This window comes from Lepidochelys kempii, chromosome 7 (genome assembly GCF_965140265.1).
Source record: "Lepidochelys kempii isolate rLepKem1 chromosome 7, rLepKem1.hap2, whole genome shotgun sequence".
NCBI lineage: Eukaryota > Metazoa > Chordata > Testudines > Cheloniidae > Lepidochelys > Lepidochelys kempii.
The window spans coordinates 14,816,892-14,832,211 of record NC_133262.1 but is presented as its reverse complement, the minus strand read 5'-3'; the positions used below and the strand labels follow the sequence as shown (position 1 = coordinate 14,832,211).

Here is a 15,320-nt window from a genome sequence, read left to right as displayed (position 1 = left end):
TCATCAATATAGCGCAAGTAGAGTAGGGGCTTTAGGGGACGAGAGCTGAGGAAGCGTTGTTCTAAATCAGCCATAAAAATGTTGGCATACTGTGGGGCCATGCGGGTACCCATAGCAGTGCCGCTGATCTGAAGGTATACATTGTCCCCAAATGTGAAATAGTTATGGGTAAGGACAAAGTCACAAAGTTCAGCCACCAGGTTAGCCGTGACATTATCGGGGATAGTGTTCTTGACGGCTTGTAGTCCATCTTTGTGTGGAATGTTGGTGTAGAGGGCTTCTACATCCATAGTAGCCAGGATGGTGTTATCAGGAAGATCACCGATGGATTGAAGTTTCCTCAGGAAGTCAGTGGTGTCTCGAAGGTAGCTGGGAGTGCTGGTAGCGTAGGGCCTGAGGAGGGAGTCTACATAGCCAGACAATCCTGCTGTCAGGGTGCCAATGCCTGAGATGATGGGGCGCCCAGGATTTCCAGGTTTATGGATCTTGGGTAGTAGATAGAATATCCCAGGTCGGGGTTCCAGGGGTGTGTCTGTGCGGATTTGATCTTGTGCTTTTTCAGGAAGTTTCTTGAGCAAATGCTGTAGTTGCTTTTGGTAACTCTCAGTGGGATCATAGGGTAATGGCTTGTAGAAACTCGTGTTGGAGAGCTGCCGAGCAGCCTCTTGTTCATATTCCGACCTATTCATGATGACAACAGCACCTCCTTTGTCAGCCTTTTTGATTATGATGTCAGAGTTGTTTCTGAGGCTGTGGATGGCATTGCGTTCCGCATGGCTGAGGTTATGGGGCAAGTGATGCTGCTTTTCCACAATTTCAGCCCGTGCACGTCGGCGGAAGCACTCTATGTAGAAGTCCAGTCTGCTGTTTCGACCTTCAGGAGGAGTCCATCTAGAATCCCTCTTTCTGTAGTGTTGGCAGGGAGACCTCTGTGGATTAGTATGTTGTTCAGAGGTATTTTGGAAATATTCCTTGAGACGGAGACGTCGAAAATAGGATTCTAGGTCACCACAGAACTGTATCATGTTCGTGGGGGTGGAGGGGCAGAAGGAGAGTCCCCGAGATAGAACAGCTGCTTCTGCTGGGCTGAGAGTATAGTTGGATAGGTTAACAATATTGCTAGGTGGGGTGAGGGAACCATTGCTGTGGCCCCTTGTAGCATGTAGTAGTTTAGAAAGTTTAGTGTCTTTTTTCTTTTGTAGAGAAGCAAAGTGTGCGTTGTAAATGGCTTGTCTAGTTTTAGTAAAATCCAGCCACGAGGAAGTTTGTGTGGAAGGTTGGTTCTTTATGAGAGTATCCATTTTTGAGAGCTCATTCTTAATCTTTCCCTGTTTGCTGTAGAGGATCTTGATCAGGTGATTCCGCAGTTTCTTTGAGAGCGTGAGGCACAAGCTGTCAGCATAGTCTGTGTGGTATGTAGATTGTAATGGATTTTTGACCTTCAGTCCTTTTGGTACGATGTCCATCTGTTTGCATTTGGAAAGGAAGATGATGTCTGTCTGTATCTGTACAAGTTTCTTCATGCAGTTGATAGATTTCCACTCCATACGGCTAAATGCAGTGCCTTGCATAATGACAGGTTTCAGAGGAACAGCCGTGTTAGTCTGTATTCGCAAAAAGAAAAGGAGGACTTGTGGCACCTTAGAGACTAACCAATTTATTTGAGCATGAGCTTTCGTGAGCTACAGCTCACTTCATCAGATGTTTACCGTGGAAACTGCAGCAGACTTTATATACACACAGAAATCATGAAACAATACCTCCTCCCACCCCACTGTCCTGCTGGTAATAGCTTATCTAAAGTGATCAACAGGTGGGCCATTTCCAGCACAAATCCAGGTTTTCTCACCCTCCACCCCCCCACACAAATTCACTCTCCTGCTGGTGCTAGCCCATCCAAAGTGACAACTCTTTACATAATCAAGTCGGGCTATTTCCTGCATAGATCAAGGTTTTCTCACATCCCCCCCACCCCCATACACACATAACTATTACCCATAACTATTTCACATTTGGGGACAATGTATACCTTCAGATCAGCGGCACTGCTATGGGTACCCGCATGGCCCCACAGTATGCCAACATTTTTATGGCTGATTTAGAACAACGCTTCCTCAGCTCTCGTCCCCTAAAGCCCCTACTCTACTTGCGCTATATTGATGACATCTTCATCATCTGGACCCATGGAAAAGAAGCCCTTGAGGAATTCCACCATGATTTCAACAATTTCCATCCCACCACCAACCTCAGCCTGGTCCAGTCCACACAAGAGATCCACTTCCTGGACACTACAGTGCTAATAAACAATGGCCACATAAACACCACCCTATACCGTAAACCTACTGACCGCTATTCCTACCTGCATGCCTCCAGCTTTCACCCTGACCACACCACACGATCCATCGTCTACAGCCAAGCTCTGCGATACAACCGCATTTGCTCCAACCCCTCAGACAGAGACAAACACCTACAAGATCTCTGTCAAGCTTTCTTACAACTACAATACCCACCTGCAGAAGTAAAGAAACAGATTGATAGAGCCAGAAGAGTTCCCAGAAGTTACCTACTACAGGACAGGCCTAACAAAGAAAATAACAGAACGCCACTAGCCGTCACCTTCAGCCCCCAACTAAAACCCCTCCAACGCATTATTAAGGATCTACAACCTATCCTAAAGGATGACCCAACACTCTCACAAGTCTTGGGAGACAGGCCAGTCCTTGCCTACAGACAGCCCCGCAACCTGAAGCAAATACTCACCAACAACCACATACCACACAACAGAACCACTAACCCAGGAACTTATCCTTGCAACAAAGCCCGTTGCCAATTGTGCCCACATATCTATTCAGGGGACACCATCACAGGGCCTAATAACATCAGCCACACTATCAGAGGCTCGTTCACCTGCACATCCACCAATGTGATCTATGCCATCATGTGCCAGCAATGCCCCTCTGCCATGTACATTGGTCAAACTGGACAGTCTCTACGTAAAAGAATAAATGGACACAAATCAGATGTCAAGAATTATAACATTCATAAACCAGTCGGAGAACACTTCAATCTCTCTGGTCACGCAATCACAGACATGAAGGTCGCTATCTTAAAACAAAAAAACTTCAAATCCAGACTCCAGCGAGAAACTGCTGAATTGGAATTCATTTGCAAATTGGATACTATTAATTTAGGCTTAAATAGAGACTGGGAGTGGCTAAGTCATTATGCAAGGTAGCCTGTTTCCTCTTGTTTTTTCCTACCCCCCCCCCCCAGATGTTCTGGTTTAACTTGGATTTAAACCTGGAGAATGGTCAGTTTAGATGAGCTATTACCAGCAGGAGAGTGAGTTTGTGTGTGTATGGGGGTGGGGGGGATGTGAGAAAACCTTGATCTATGCAGGAAATAGCCCGACTTGATTATGTAAAGAGTTGTCACTTTGGATGGGCTAGCACCAGCAGGAGAGTGAATTTGTGTGGGGGGGTGGAGGGTGAGAAAACCTGGATTTGTGCTGGAAATGGCCCACCTGTTGATCACTTTAGATAAGCTATTACCAGCAGGACAGTGGGGTGGGAGGAGGTATTGTTTCATGATTTCTGTGTGTATATAAAGTCTGCTGCAGTTTCCACGGTAAACATCTGATGAAGTGAGCTGTAGCTCACGAAAGCTCATGCTCAAATAAATTGGTTAGTCTCTAAGGTGCCACAAGTCCTCCTTTTCTTTTAGTCCAATTTGGGACAATTTAAAAGCAAATAAGGAAATCCCCACACAAAGTTGTTTTATTTTAAAGTGAAATAAAGTTGCAGAAATATATTAGAGAACTCAGAGGGTACTTTTAAAAAATAACATTAGACCTAAAAACCAAAAAAAATTAGAAACGTAGGAAATTCAGACTTCAGGCTAAAGCTTAAAAAACCCAGACTATTGAAAGCAAGGAAATTCACACTTCAGGTAGCTCAACTACCTTAACTCGGCTCCCTGCAGATCCCAGCATACCATCTGTTGTTTGTGTGCAGAGTATTGAAAATGTGCGCCACAGAACATTAGTTTTATAATGTGCTTCCTACATCTCTGGGCTTATTAGGTTTGTACATGGAGTAATATTAGTTCCTGTGTCTAATGACACTAATAATTGGCAGCCACAAAGAATCAGACAATCTGATAGTATATTGTTTAATCAGAGGGTTGTAAAATTCTTGAATGTGTATTGTATAGAATCATAAAACAGGTCATAAGGCAAGGTAGTGTGACTTTCCAGTGGTTTCAGGGCATTGCTGGGGGGGAGGGGCAATGTGAATTCCCATACTTTCAAAGGTTTGGCTTTCTTGTTACCTTAACTCTGAATTTCCTAAGGTTCTAACATACATTTTTAAAAGGAACTCTACTATTCTTGCAAACTAACACACACACAATTATGTGCCTGCAACCTTCAATTCACCTTCAGTTTCATGTGGAAATTCCATACGCTTATTAGGGTATGTCTACACTACAAAATTAGGTCGAATTTATAGAAATCGGTTTTTTAGCAATCATTTTTATATATTCGAGTGTGTGTGTCCCCACAGAAAATGCTCTAAGTGCATTAAGTGCATTAACTCGGCAGAGTGCTTCCACAGTACCGAGGCAAGCGTCGACTTCCGGAGTGTTGCACTGTGGGTAGCTATCCCACAGTTCCCGCAGTCTCCACTGCCCATTGGAATTCTGGGATGAGATCCCAATGCCTGATGGGGCTAAAACATCGTCGTGGGTGGTTCTGGGTATATATCGTCAGGCCCCCGTTCCCTCCTTCCCTCCGTGAAAGCAGCAGCAGACAATCGTTTCGCGCCTTTTTTCTTGAGTTACCTGTGCAGACGCCATACCACGGCAAGCATGGAGCCCGCTCAGGTAACCGTCACCGTATGTCTCCTGCGTGCTGGCAGATGTGGTACTGCATTGCTACACAGCAGCAGCAACCCATTGCCTTGTGGCAGCAGACAGTACAGTAGGACTCGTAGCTGTCATTGTCATGTCCGAGGTGCTCCTGGCCACATCAGCCAGGAGCGCCTGGGCAGACATGGGCGCAGGGACTAAATTTGGAGTGACTTGACCAGGTCATTCTCTTTAGTCCTGCAGTCAGTCCTATTGAACCATCTTATGGTGAGCAGGCAGGCGATACGGATTGCTAGCAGTCCTACCGTACCATCTTCTGCCAGGCAGGCAAGAGATGAGGATGGCTCGCAGTCCTACTGCACCATCTTCTGCCGAGCAGCCATGAGATGTGGATGGCTTGCAGTCCTTCTGCACCGTCTGCTGCCAGCCAAAGATGTAAAAGATAGATGGAGTGGATCAAAACAAGAAATAGACCAGATTTGTTTTGTACTCATTTGCTTCCCCCTCTCCCCCGTCTAGGGATTTCATTCCTCTAGGTCACACTGCAGTCACTCACAGAGAAGGTGCAGCGAGGTAAATCTAGCCATATATCAATCAGAGGCCAGACCAACTTGCTTGTTTCAATAAGAGCAATTACTTAGGTGCACCATTTCTTATTGGAACCCTCCGTGAAGTTCTGCCTGAAATACTCCTTGATGTAAAGCCACCCCCTTTGTGGATTTTAATTCCCTGTAAGCCAACCCTGTAAGCCATGTCATCAGTCACCCCTCCCTCCATCAGAGCAATGGCAGACAATCGTTCCGCGCCTTTTTTCTGTGTGGACGCCATACCAAGGCAAGCATGGAGGCCGCTCAGCTCACTTTGGCAATTAGGAGCACATTCAACACCACACGCATTATCCAGCAGTATATGCAGCACCAGAACCTGGCAGAGCGATACCGGGCGAGGAGGCGACGTCAGCGCGGTCACGTAAGTGATCAGGACATGGACACAGATTTCTCTGAAAGCATGGGCCCTGGCAATGCATGCATCATGGTGCTAATGGCGCAGGTTCATGCTGTGGAATGCCGATTCTGGGCTCTGGAAACAAGCTATGGTGGGACCGCATAGTGTTGCAGGTCTGGGACGATTCCCAGTGGCTGCGAAACTTTCGCATGCGTAAGGGCACTTTCATGGAACTTTGTGACTTGCTTTCCCCTGCCCTGAAGCACATGAATACCAAGATGAGAGCAGCCCTCACAGTTGAGAAGCGAGTGGCGATAGCCCTGTGGAAGCTTGCAACGCCAGACAGCTACCGGTCAGTTGGGAATCAATTTGGAGTGGGCAAATCTACTGTGGGGGCTGCTGTGATGCAAGTAGCCCACGCAATCAAAGATCTGCTGATATCAAGGGTAGTGACCCTGGGAAATGTGCAGGTCATAGTGGATGGCTTTGCTGCAATGGGATTCCCTAACTGTGGTGGGGCCACAGACGGAACCCATATCCCTATCTTAGCACCGGAACACCAAGCCGGCGAGTACATAAACCGCAAGGGGTACTTTTCAATAGTGCTGCAAGCTCTGGTGGATCACAAGGGACGTTTCACCAACATCAACGTGGGATGGCCGGGAAAGGTACATGACGCTCGCCTCTTCAGGAACTCTGGTCTGTTTCAAAAGCTGCAGAAAGGGACTTTATTCCGAGACCAGAAAATAACTGTTGGGGATGTTTAAAAGTCTATAGTTATCCTTGGGGACCCAGCCTACCCCTTAATGCCATGGCTCATGAAGCCGTACACAGGCACCCTGGACAGTAGTCAGGAGCTGTTCAACTACAGGCTGAGCAAGTGCAGAATGGTGGTAGAATGTGCATTTGGACGTTTAAAGGCGCGCTGGTGCAGTTTACTGACTCGCTTAGACCTCAGCGAAACCAGTATTCCCACTGTTATTACTGCTTGCTGTGCGCTCCACAATATCTGTGAGAGTAAGGGGGAGACGTTTATGGCGGGGTGGGAGGTTGAGGCAAATCGCCTGGCTGCTGGTTACGCGCAGCCAGACACCAGGGCGGTTAGAAGAGCACAGGAGGGCACGGTACGCATCAGAGAAGCTTTGAAAACCAGTTTCATGACTGGCCAGGCTACGGTGTGAAAGTTCTGTTTGTTTTTCGTTGATGAAACCGCCCGCCCCTTGGTTCACTCTACTTTCCTGCAAGCTAACCACCCTCCCCTCCTCCCTTTAATCATTGCTTGCAGAGGCAATAAAGTCATTGTTGCTTCACATTCATGCATTCTTTATTCATTCATCACACAAATAGGGGGATGACTACCAAGGTAGCCCAGGAGGGGTGGTGGAGGAGGGAAGGAAAATGCCACACAGCACTTTAAAAGTTTACAACTTTAAAATTTATTGAATGCCAGCCTTCTGTTTTTTGGGCAATCCTCTGTGGTGGAGTGGCTGGTTGGCCGGAGGCCCCCCTACCGCGTTCTTGGGCGTCTGGGTGTGGAGGCTATGGAACTTGGGGAGGAGGGCGGTTGGTTACACAGGGGCTGTAGCGGCAGTCTGTGCTCCAGCTGCCTTTGCTGCAGCTCAACCATACACTGGAGCATACTGGTTTGATCCTCCAGCAGCCTCAACATTGAATCCTGCCTCCTCTCATCACGCTGCCGCCACATTTGAGCTTCAGCCCTCTCTTCAGCCCGCCACTTACTCTCTTCAGCCCGCCACCTCTCCTCCCGGTCATTTTGTGCTTTCCTGCACTCTGACATTATTTGCCTCCACACATTCGTCTGTGCTCTGTCAGTGTGGGAGGACAGCATGAACTCAGAGAACATTTCATCACAAGTGTGTTTTTTTTTCTTTCTAATCTTCACTAGCCTCTGGGAAGGAGAAGATCCTTTGATCATTGAAACACATGCAGCTGGTGGAGAAAAAAAAGGGACAGCGGTATTTAAAAAGACACATTTTATAAAACAGTGGCTACACTCTTTCAGGGTAAACCTTGCTGTTAACATTACATACATAGCACATGTGCTTTTGTTACAAGGTCGCATTTTGCCTCCCCCCACCGCGTGGCTATCCCCTCAACCCACCCCCCACCCCGTGGCTAACAGCGGGGAACATTTCTGTTCAGCCACAGGCAAACAGCCCAGCAGGAACGGGCACCTCTGAGTGTCCCCTGAAGAAAAGCACCCTATTTCAACCAGGCGACCATGAATGATATCTCACTCTCCTGAGGATAACACAGAGAGATAAAGAACGGATGTTGTTTGAATGCCAGCAAACATACACTGCAATGCTTTGTTGTACAATGATTCCCGAGTACGTGTTACTGGCCTGGAGTGGTAAAGTGTCCTACCATGGAGGATGCAATAAGGCTGCCCTCCCCAGAAACCTTTTGCAAAGGCTTTGGGAGTACATCCAGGAGAGCCGCGAATGCCAGGGCAAATTAATCCTTTCACATGCTTGCTTTTAAACCATGTATAGTATTTTAAAAGGTACACTCACCGGAGGTCCCTTCTCTGCCTGCCAGGTCCAGGAGGCAGCCTTGGGTGGGCTCGGGGGGTACTGGCTCCAGGTCCAGGGTGAGAAACAGTTCCTGGCTGCTGGGAAAACCGGTTTCTCCGCTTGCTTGCTGTGACCTGTCTACAACCTCATCATCATCATCATCTTCTTCATCCCCAAAACCTGCTTCCGTGTTGCCTCCATCTCCATTGAAGGAGTCAAACAACACGGCTGGGGTAGTGGTGGCTGAACCCCCTAAAATGGCGTGCAGCTCATCATAGAAGCGGCATGTTTGGGCTCTGACCCAGAGAAGCCGTTTGCTTCTCTGGTTTTCTGGTAGGCATGCCTCAGCTCCTTAAGTTTCATGCGGCACTGCTTCGGGTCCCTGTTATGGCCTCTGTCCTTCATGCCCTGGGAGATTTTGACTAAGGTTTTGGCATTTCGAAAACTGGAATGGAGTTCTGATAGCACGGATTCCTCTTCCCGTACAGCGATCAGATCCCGTACCTCCCGTTCAGTCCATGCTGGAGCTCTTTTGTGATTCTGGGACTCCATCATGGTCACCTCTGCTGATGAGCTCTGCATGGTCACCTGCAGCTTGCCACGCTGGCCAAACAGGAAATGAGATTCAAAAGTTTGCGGTTCTTTTCCTGTCTACCTGGCCAGTGCATCTGAGTTGAGAGTGCTGTTCAGAGCGGTCACAATGGAGCACTCTGGGATAGCTCCCGGAGGCCAATACCGTCAAATTGTGTCCACAGTACCCCAAATTCGACCCGGCAAGTCCGATTTAAGCGCTAATCCACTTGTTGGGGTGGAGTAAGGAAATCGATTTTAAGAGCCCTTTAAGTCAAAAAAAAGGGCTTCATCGTGTGGACGGGTGCAGTTTACATCGATTTAACGCTGCTAAATTCGACCTACAGTCCTGGTGTAGACCAGGGCTAAGACATCCAGCAGGGAAAATGCCATTAAACACAGTCTTTTTAGCCCCTCTTAGTTTGCCTTTAATATATTAAATAGCGGTCTTTGAATTTGGTAATGTGTGGTATCCACTATTAGCACAATGGATAAATTCTCCTCTTTTCCCTAGTAATGTGTTTTAGGCTCTTTGCAAAGAGTTTATAGCAAAAGGGTGGATGCATCTGTGGTACATCTTTATGTGAAAGGCAGAACTTTCATTTCATCCTCTTGCTTCCATAAAATGATTTAGTGTTAACGTAATTATTAGCATTCTCATTAAAAACAGTTTAGCTAAAAACCAAGACACATAAAGACATAGTGACTTCATCAAAGCAACTCAAATCCAGATAAAGCTAGCTTCCTAATTTGACTTCTGTGCTTTGAAATAAATCCTCAGAGCATCAATTATGGTATCTCCTGTAAAGCAATTACTATCAGCCTCCATCACTTTCCTTTACACATTTTAATTGAATTATTATTTCTACTTTAAAATGTAGGGTAAGGAGTTTTACAGTCCAAAAAAAGAACTAAAGCAGGCAACAAAGAAATTCAATATAAAAACAGAAATTGCTTTCTTTCAGAACCAGGTTGATTAGAGTTGTGTATAACTACACACACAGCAGGTGGAAGGAAGATTAACATTTCACTAATTCCTAGTGGTCATTACAGCAAGGAAATTTAATCCACAGAGTTCACAAGAACTGCAATTGCATGCTGGTATGTCTGATTTAAGAGAGAGCAAAAATCACACAATTTTTATATTTCAATATCTGGTTTCATTTGAATCTTTTCTGGCCTGGAGGCAGTACCTGTACACCCAGCATCCTCTGTTTAAATGAAAAATTCATTTTACTGATCATGAACATTTAACAAACACATTCACGATCTGCTTCTGCCTCCAGTGGGAGTGGAATCAGACCCTCAGCTAATGAAGCCTGTCGATAGGAAAAGTGTTTGTAGAGCAAGGATATTATTAATCCACCAGGAAGTCACTGATTCAGATCTATGCTATATCAGAGTAAATTCAGAGGAACTCCATTGATTTACATGGGTCCAAATGAGATCAGATTCTGGCCCACTGCTTCATAATCTGGCAAATAAATGAATAAATCCAACAACTAAAATCAAACACAAAAGGCATGAGAGTTCAGCTGGGGTCATCCACTGTCCCTACCAGAATCTCTAAACTCTGTGCCTCCTACCTCCACTTTTTATGAGCTACAGGTCCCCTACCAGTGAATCACTGGCTCTAAGTTGGTCCCAGGGTCCCTTGACAGCCAGAACTCAGACACATAGATCAATGGGATCTGTGCCTAAGCTGCAAATGGTTGCAAGGGTGTTGAATGCTCCCAGAAATTTTCCTTGTAGTTCTTTGGGCCAGCCTGAGCCTAGTTTTCCATTTTCCAGAGGCAAGACAAGAGGGAAGTGAAAGAATAGGAAGGAAAACATTGCTATCTCTAGAACTTACTGTGGAATGTTACTGAAGATGAGATGTGGGTATAGCCAGCAGCACTCTGCAAAATAAACTGCATACTGTTCACTTCACCTAGAACCAGACGTCCTGCTGCTGCATCTGCCTTAGAGGCCTTTGGTATAGACACATCAAAAAGATGAGCTAAAAGGAGCTGTGTTGGCAGGAAACATTAGTTCAGACATTATAAGAAAGCCATTGCTCTTGGCTATGCACATGGTATCATATTTGTAACTAATACAATGTGATCTCATAATGCAGCAGTGTCCTGTGTCAGTTTGGTTCTTCTCCTGAAGAAAAAAACCAGAAGCTAAGGACCAAATCCATCATCTTTCACACCAACTGCAGAAAGAAGGCCCCTGTACAGCAGGACTATTTGCAAAGAAGGGTTTCTGCCCCCTTCTCCAGCGTCTAGTCCACCTACTCAGCCAGGTGCTGAGACTGGATGTGCCGCTCTGGTAGATACCTACATGGTACCTCCCTCTGAGGTGTGATTTGGGAACAGTGAGGTTTCCATTAAAATACCTTGGCATTTTGCTTTGCTTGGTGTTGGTGTTGGGTTTTTTAATTAATAGTTTTAAAAACATTTAAAATAGAAAACAAAATGTGGGTAAAGATATTATGACTGGTATGTCATGGGGAAACTAGATTACAATAGCACGACAATAGGCCCAATTCTCTCCCTCCAGAAGTCAGCAGGAGTTTGTCACTAAGCTCAGTGGGAACAGAATTGGGCTCAGTACTAGTGTAGCCCATGTTACAACATCAGTGTAAGTCTACAGAAATGTTATTACATTACTAAGATGAAAGCCCAACAAAGAAATCAAAATCCACTACTCAGGTGTATACATTAAAAAAGTTAAATATGCTTTTACATGGATTATCTTCTCTCAGAAAGTCATGAATTAAAGAAAGTATCATCCCAACCACTAACTGAAGGGGTCAGGAAGACATTTCCCCTAGGAACACATTATTCCAGAACTGTTCATTTCAAAAGTTTCTTGCACTGTCCGCTGAAGCATCTGAGGTATTGTCCCACATATGGAGAAGGGACTATTTGGACCACCACTCTAATCCAATTTGGCAATTCCTGTCTTCCTAGATTCCAGTGAGCTCTTAGACATGAGAGTCAGGGTGCTACACAGGTGTTTTCATCCCTTCCTTTCTATACCATGATAAATAAACTTTAAGATGTCTTAGGCATCATCTTTCCAAAATAAGCATGCCATGAGATGGCTGTTCCATAGATGCAGCTGTCCATTGAGCTGTTCATACTCTGCAGAATGGTTTCAGAATTGTGGCTTTTTGTCTATTGCTGGAGCCTGCTACAGTGTCCAAAATCCAAACGTGTTGCCTCATAACACTCCCCTCTTGATTTTGTCACCCCTGAGGTTGGAGCTGCTGCAGCCACTTATTCTTCTTTGAGCTGGAACCAAAGTGCACCAAGACATGAATGGGTGATTTGCTTTGGTCTTGGTCCAAGTATTAGTCTGGATCCTGTTTCCATTGACGTGAAATGGCATTAACTAAAATAGGTGTAGAACTGAGACCGTTAGTTGATTTTCTTTTTAATACTCTTAAGGCCAATAATTCATTCCTCTGGGCTATAAAATACATACACACAAAATTGTTTTAAAAATAAACAGAAGCAGATGGTATTGCAACTAAATTATGTTTGTATTGGAATAATTGAAGAACAAATAATATATCCCTGCAAAGAAAACAACTGACCATCAGACATATGTTTTACCTGTGTTTTATTAAGCAACAGGGGTTATTTACTAGAATAATTATTATAGTAATGGCAGTGATATAACCCTTGCTGTCTGTATTCAGACAAATATTCTCACTGGGCCTGAACCTCAGCTGGTGTACATTGGCATAGCTTTCTCGAAATCAATGGAGCTAAGCAGCTTTGTGCCCTTTGACTTGCATGAGTGAAGACTGGAAGCTTGCTCTTGAAATGTGAGAGTCAGACCCCAGGGGAAAATTGTGCAGGTCCCATCGCTTTCTGTTTTCCTAGGTTGCCTGTGCCATAAAGAAGCTGTTTTACCCCACTAATGGCCGATAAAATTGGTGGCTGAGATGAAATTATGGCTTCTGCTTCCCGGCTAACGAGGATGGACAAGAAGACTTGTGGTGTTCCATGAAGGAACTTGTGGGCAACTACTGAGCAAGATATCAGACCTGTCACTGGCTAAGATAAATACACAAAGAAAATTAAACAATAAACGAAGAGGTAAGTTGTTGGGTTTTTTTAAAATGTGTAGGAGTAAATCTGATGCTTTGATGATTATATTTTCAGACATGTGGCCTAGAGCTATTTCAGACTACCAATACTGACTTTTGGCTGACGATAACTGTTTAAATGCAAGAAACAGAATTTATTGCATGCAAACTAAATGAAACAGTCCTTAGGACAAGAAAAAACGGATTGCAGGTGCAAATAAGCATGAAATGAAATTCTGCTAATGAGTTTCCATTAGAAGCTAAATACATAATCAAATCATTTTTCACCCAACATACAACAGTGAGAAAATCAATTTATTCATCATAAGCATTACTGTGTGTCTTGACACTTTCAATATGGGTCTATAACTAGCTATGCTGAGCGAACACTTCAATTTCAGTTAGGGGGCAGCTGGCATCAGCATATAAACCTTTCTCAGTGCAGAGACTGAAGGGTTCTGTGATTGGTCATCAGATGAAAACTAACAAAATGATTTCTTTTAAAACCACAAACAATCAAAGTTAAGATTACAAAATACATGGCATGTTTCAGGATAATTGTATGTGAAATCAAAAGAAATAAAAAAGGTTGTCTTGGCCTCATTAAATCTAGATTCTACTTACAAATGTCTCCGTGCGGTAAGTGGGTTAGTTTTTATTTTTATTTTTCTCTCCTATAATTTATTTAGTCCTCTTGTTAAATGTCTTTCTTGATTTCCTCTCTCCTGCCTTGATGAAAAACTTGGAACCTGACTTACCTGACTTCTTGGGACTTTATTTATCTGTGGCTTGTATTTCTGTTACAGATATCAAAATTTTGGGATTAGAGGAGAGTGCCCTGGGGTTAAGGTACTAGTTTGGGATTTAGGATACTCAGATTTGATTCGTTTTTCTATCACTGATTTACTGTGCAAGCTTGGGCAAGTCTGAGTCACTGTCTCTTAGTTCCCCATTTGTAAAAGAAGGATAATAGCACTTCCATATCACACAGGGTTGCTGTGAGGATAAATACATTAAAGAATGTGAGGCACTCCAATTCTAAATTTATTGGGGGCCACAGAAGTACCTAAGATTGATAACTAGGAATAAATGTCGGATAGGAAATGTCCATGGTGAACTATATTCAGTGATGATTCAATAACAGAAGGCATATTTTAGAGTTAAAGGGCCAAATGTTTCGTACAGTACATGTAGCTAGCACAGCGAGATGCACAGTTGCAGTAAATGTACAACAGAGCTGGGCAAAAAAAAAAAAAAAGAAATTGCCAAAAACGCAGTTTCAAGGTGACCAATTTGGTTTGAATTCAGCACGTCGTTTGATTGAATAAAAAATAAAATTAAAAAAAAATAAAAAAAGTCGAAACCATGCATTTTGAAATTTTCAGCACTCAACATTTCAATTTTTCATTTTGAAACAATTTTTTATTTAGAAATTTAGCTCGACATTTTTTTATTAAAAAATGTAAACGGTAAAAAAAATAAAACAACCAAAAACCTAAAAAAATGAAACAAACTGGGGGGAAAAAATGTTTCGGGTCATTTCAGCCACCAATTATTTGCACAGTTCTTGTAGAAATAAACAGACAGACGGTTGATTATTTCTGCATGTAATGATTACGGCACACAACAGCAGCAATTTTGCATGCAAACCATGCTTTTGGAGTTTTGTACATGCAAAACTGTAAAACCTTACATTCAAAAACTGATGGTGGTTGAAGCCAATATACAAAATATTGATTCCTTATGGGCCAGATTCTGCCACCTTTACTCCCAATGAGTCAGTTGTCCCATTGATTTTCAATGGGGCCATTTGTGGAGTAAAATACTATTCAATGGAAGCAAAATTGGCAGGATCTGGTTCTAATTCAGTGTTATTTTAAAATACAGTAAATGAGCTGGATCACTGCATTATCCCATTAAAGAAAACAGCACTAACAGCTGGTGACTTTTAGCTACCAAAAAGCCCAAGACAGCTCTTCTTTTGATGCTGACACTCAATACCTTTGAGGACCAGGACCTTTGAAGTCAGTGGGAGTTTTGCCTGGGTAAGGACTTTAGGAATAGCCAATAATCAGTCCATTACAGTCCACTGTATTATGTGCATTAGCATCTAGAAAGGCATGTTTTTCAACCTCATAGAAATCCAAAGTAGAAGAAATCTTGGGGCGGGGGAGAACCCTCATATCGACCTTTCTTTCAAGTAAGAACTCATTTTGACAGCTGAATGCAGTTATTAAATTTTCAAAACACTCTCACTGACTGATGACATTGGGACAGTATACCAGCCATGCCTAGCTGATAAAAAGAGGATTTAGTGG

General features: G+C 43.9%; 1 long non-coding RNA gene across 1 annotated transcript in view; it reads left to right on the top strand.

Annotated features, from left to right (window-relative positions):
* Positions 1–15,320, top strand: part of LOC140914103 (uncharacterized) — a 38,572-nt gene that overhangs the window by 11,256 nt on the left and 11,996 nt on the right. The window contains exon 3 of the long non-coding RNA XR_012159769.1: positions 12,797–13,012. This is a non-coding gene — a long non-coding RNA (uncharacterized lncRNA). The remainder of the gene's footprint in view (positions 1–12,796; positions 13,013–15,320) is intronic.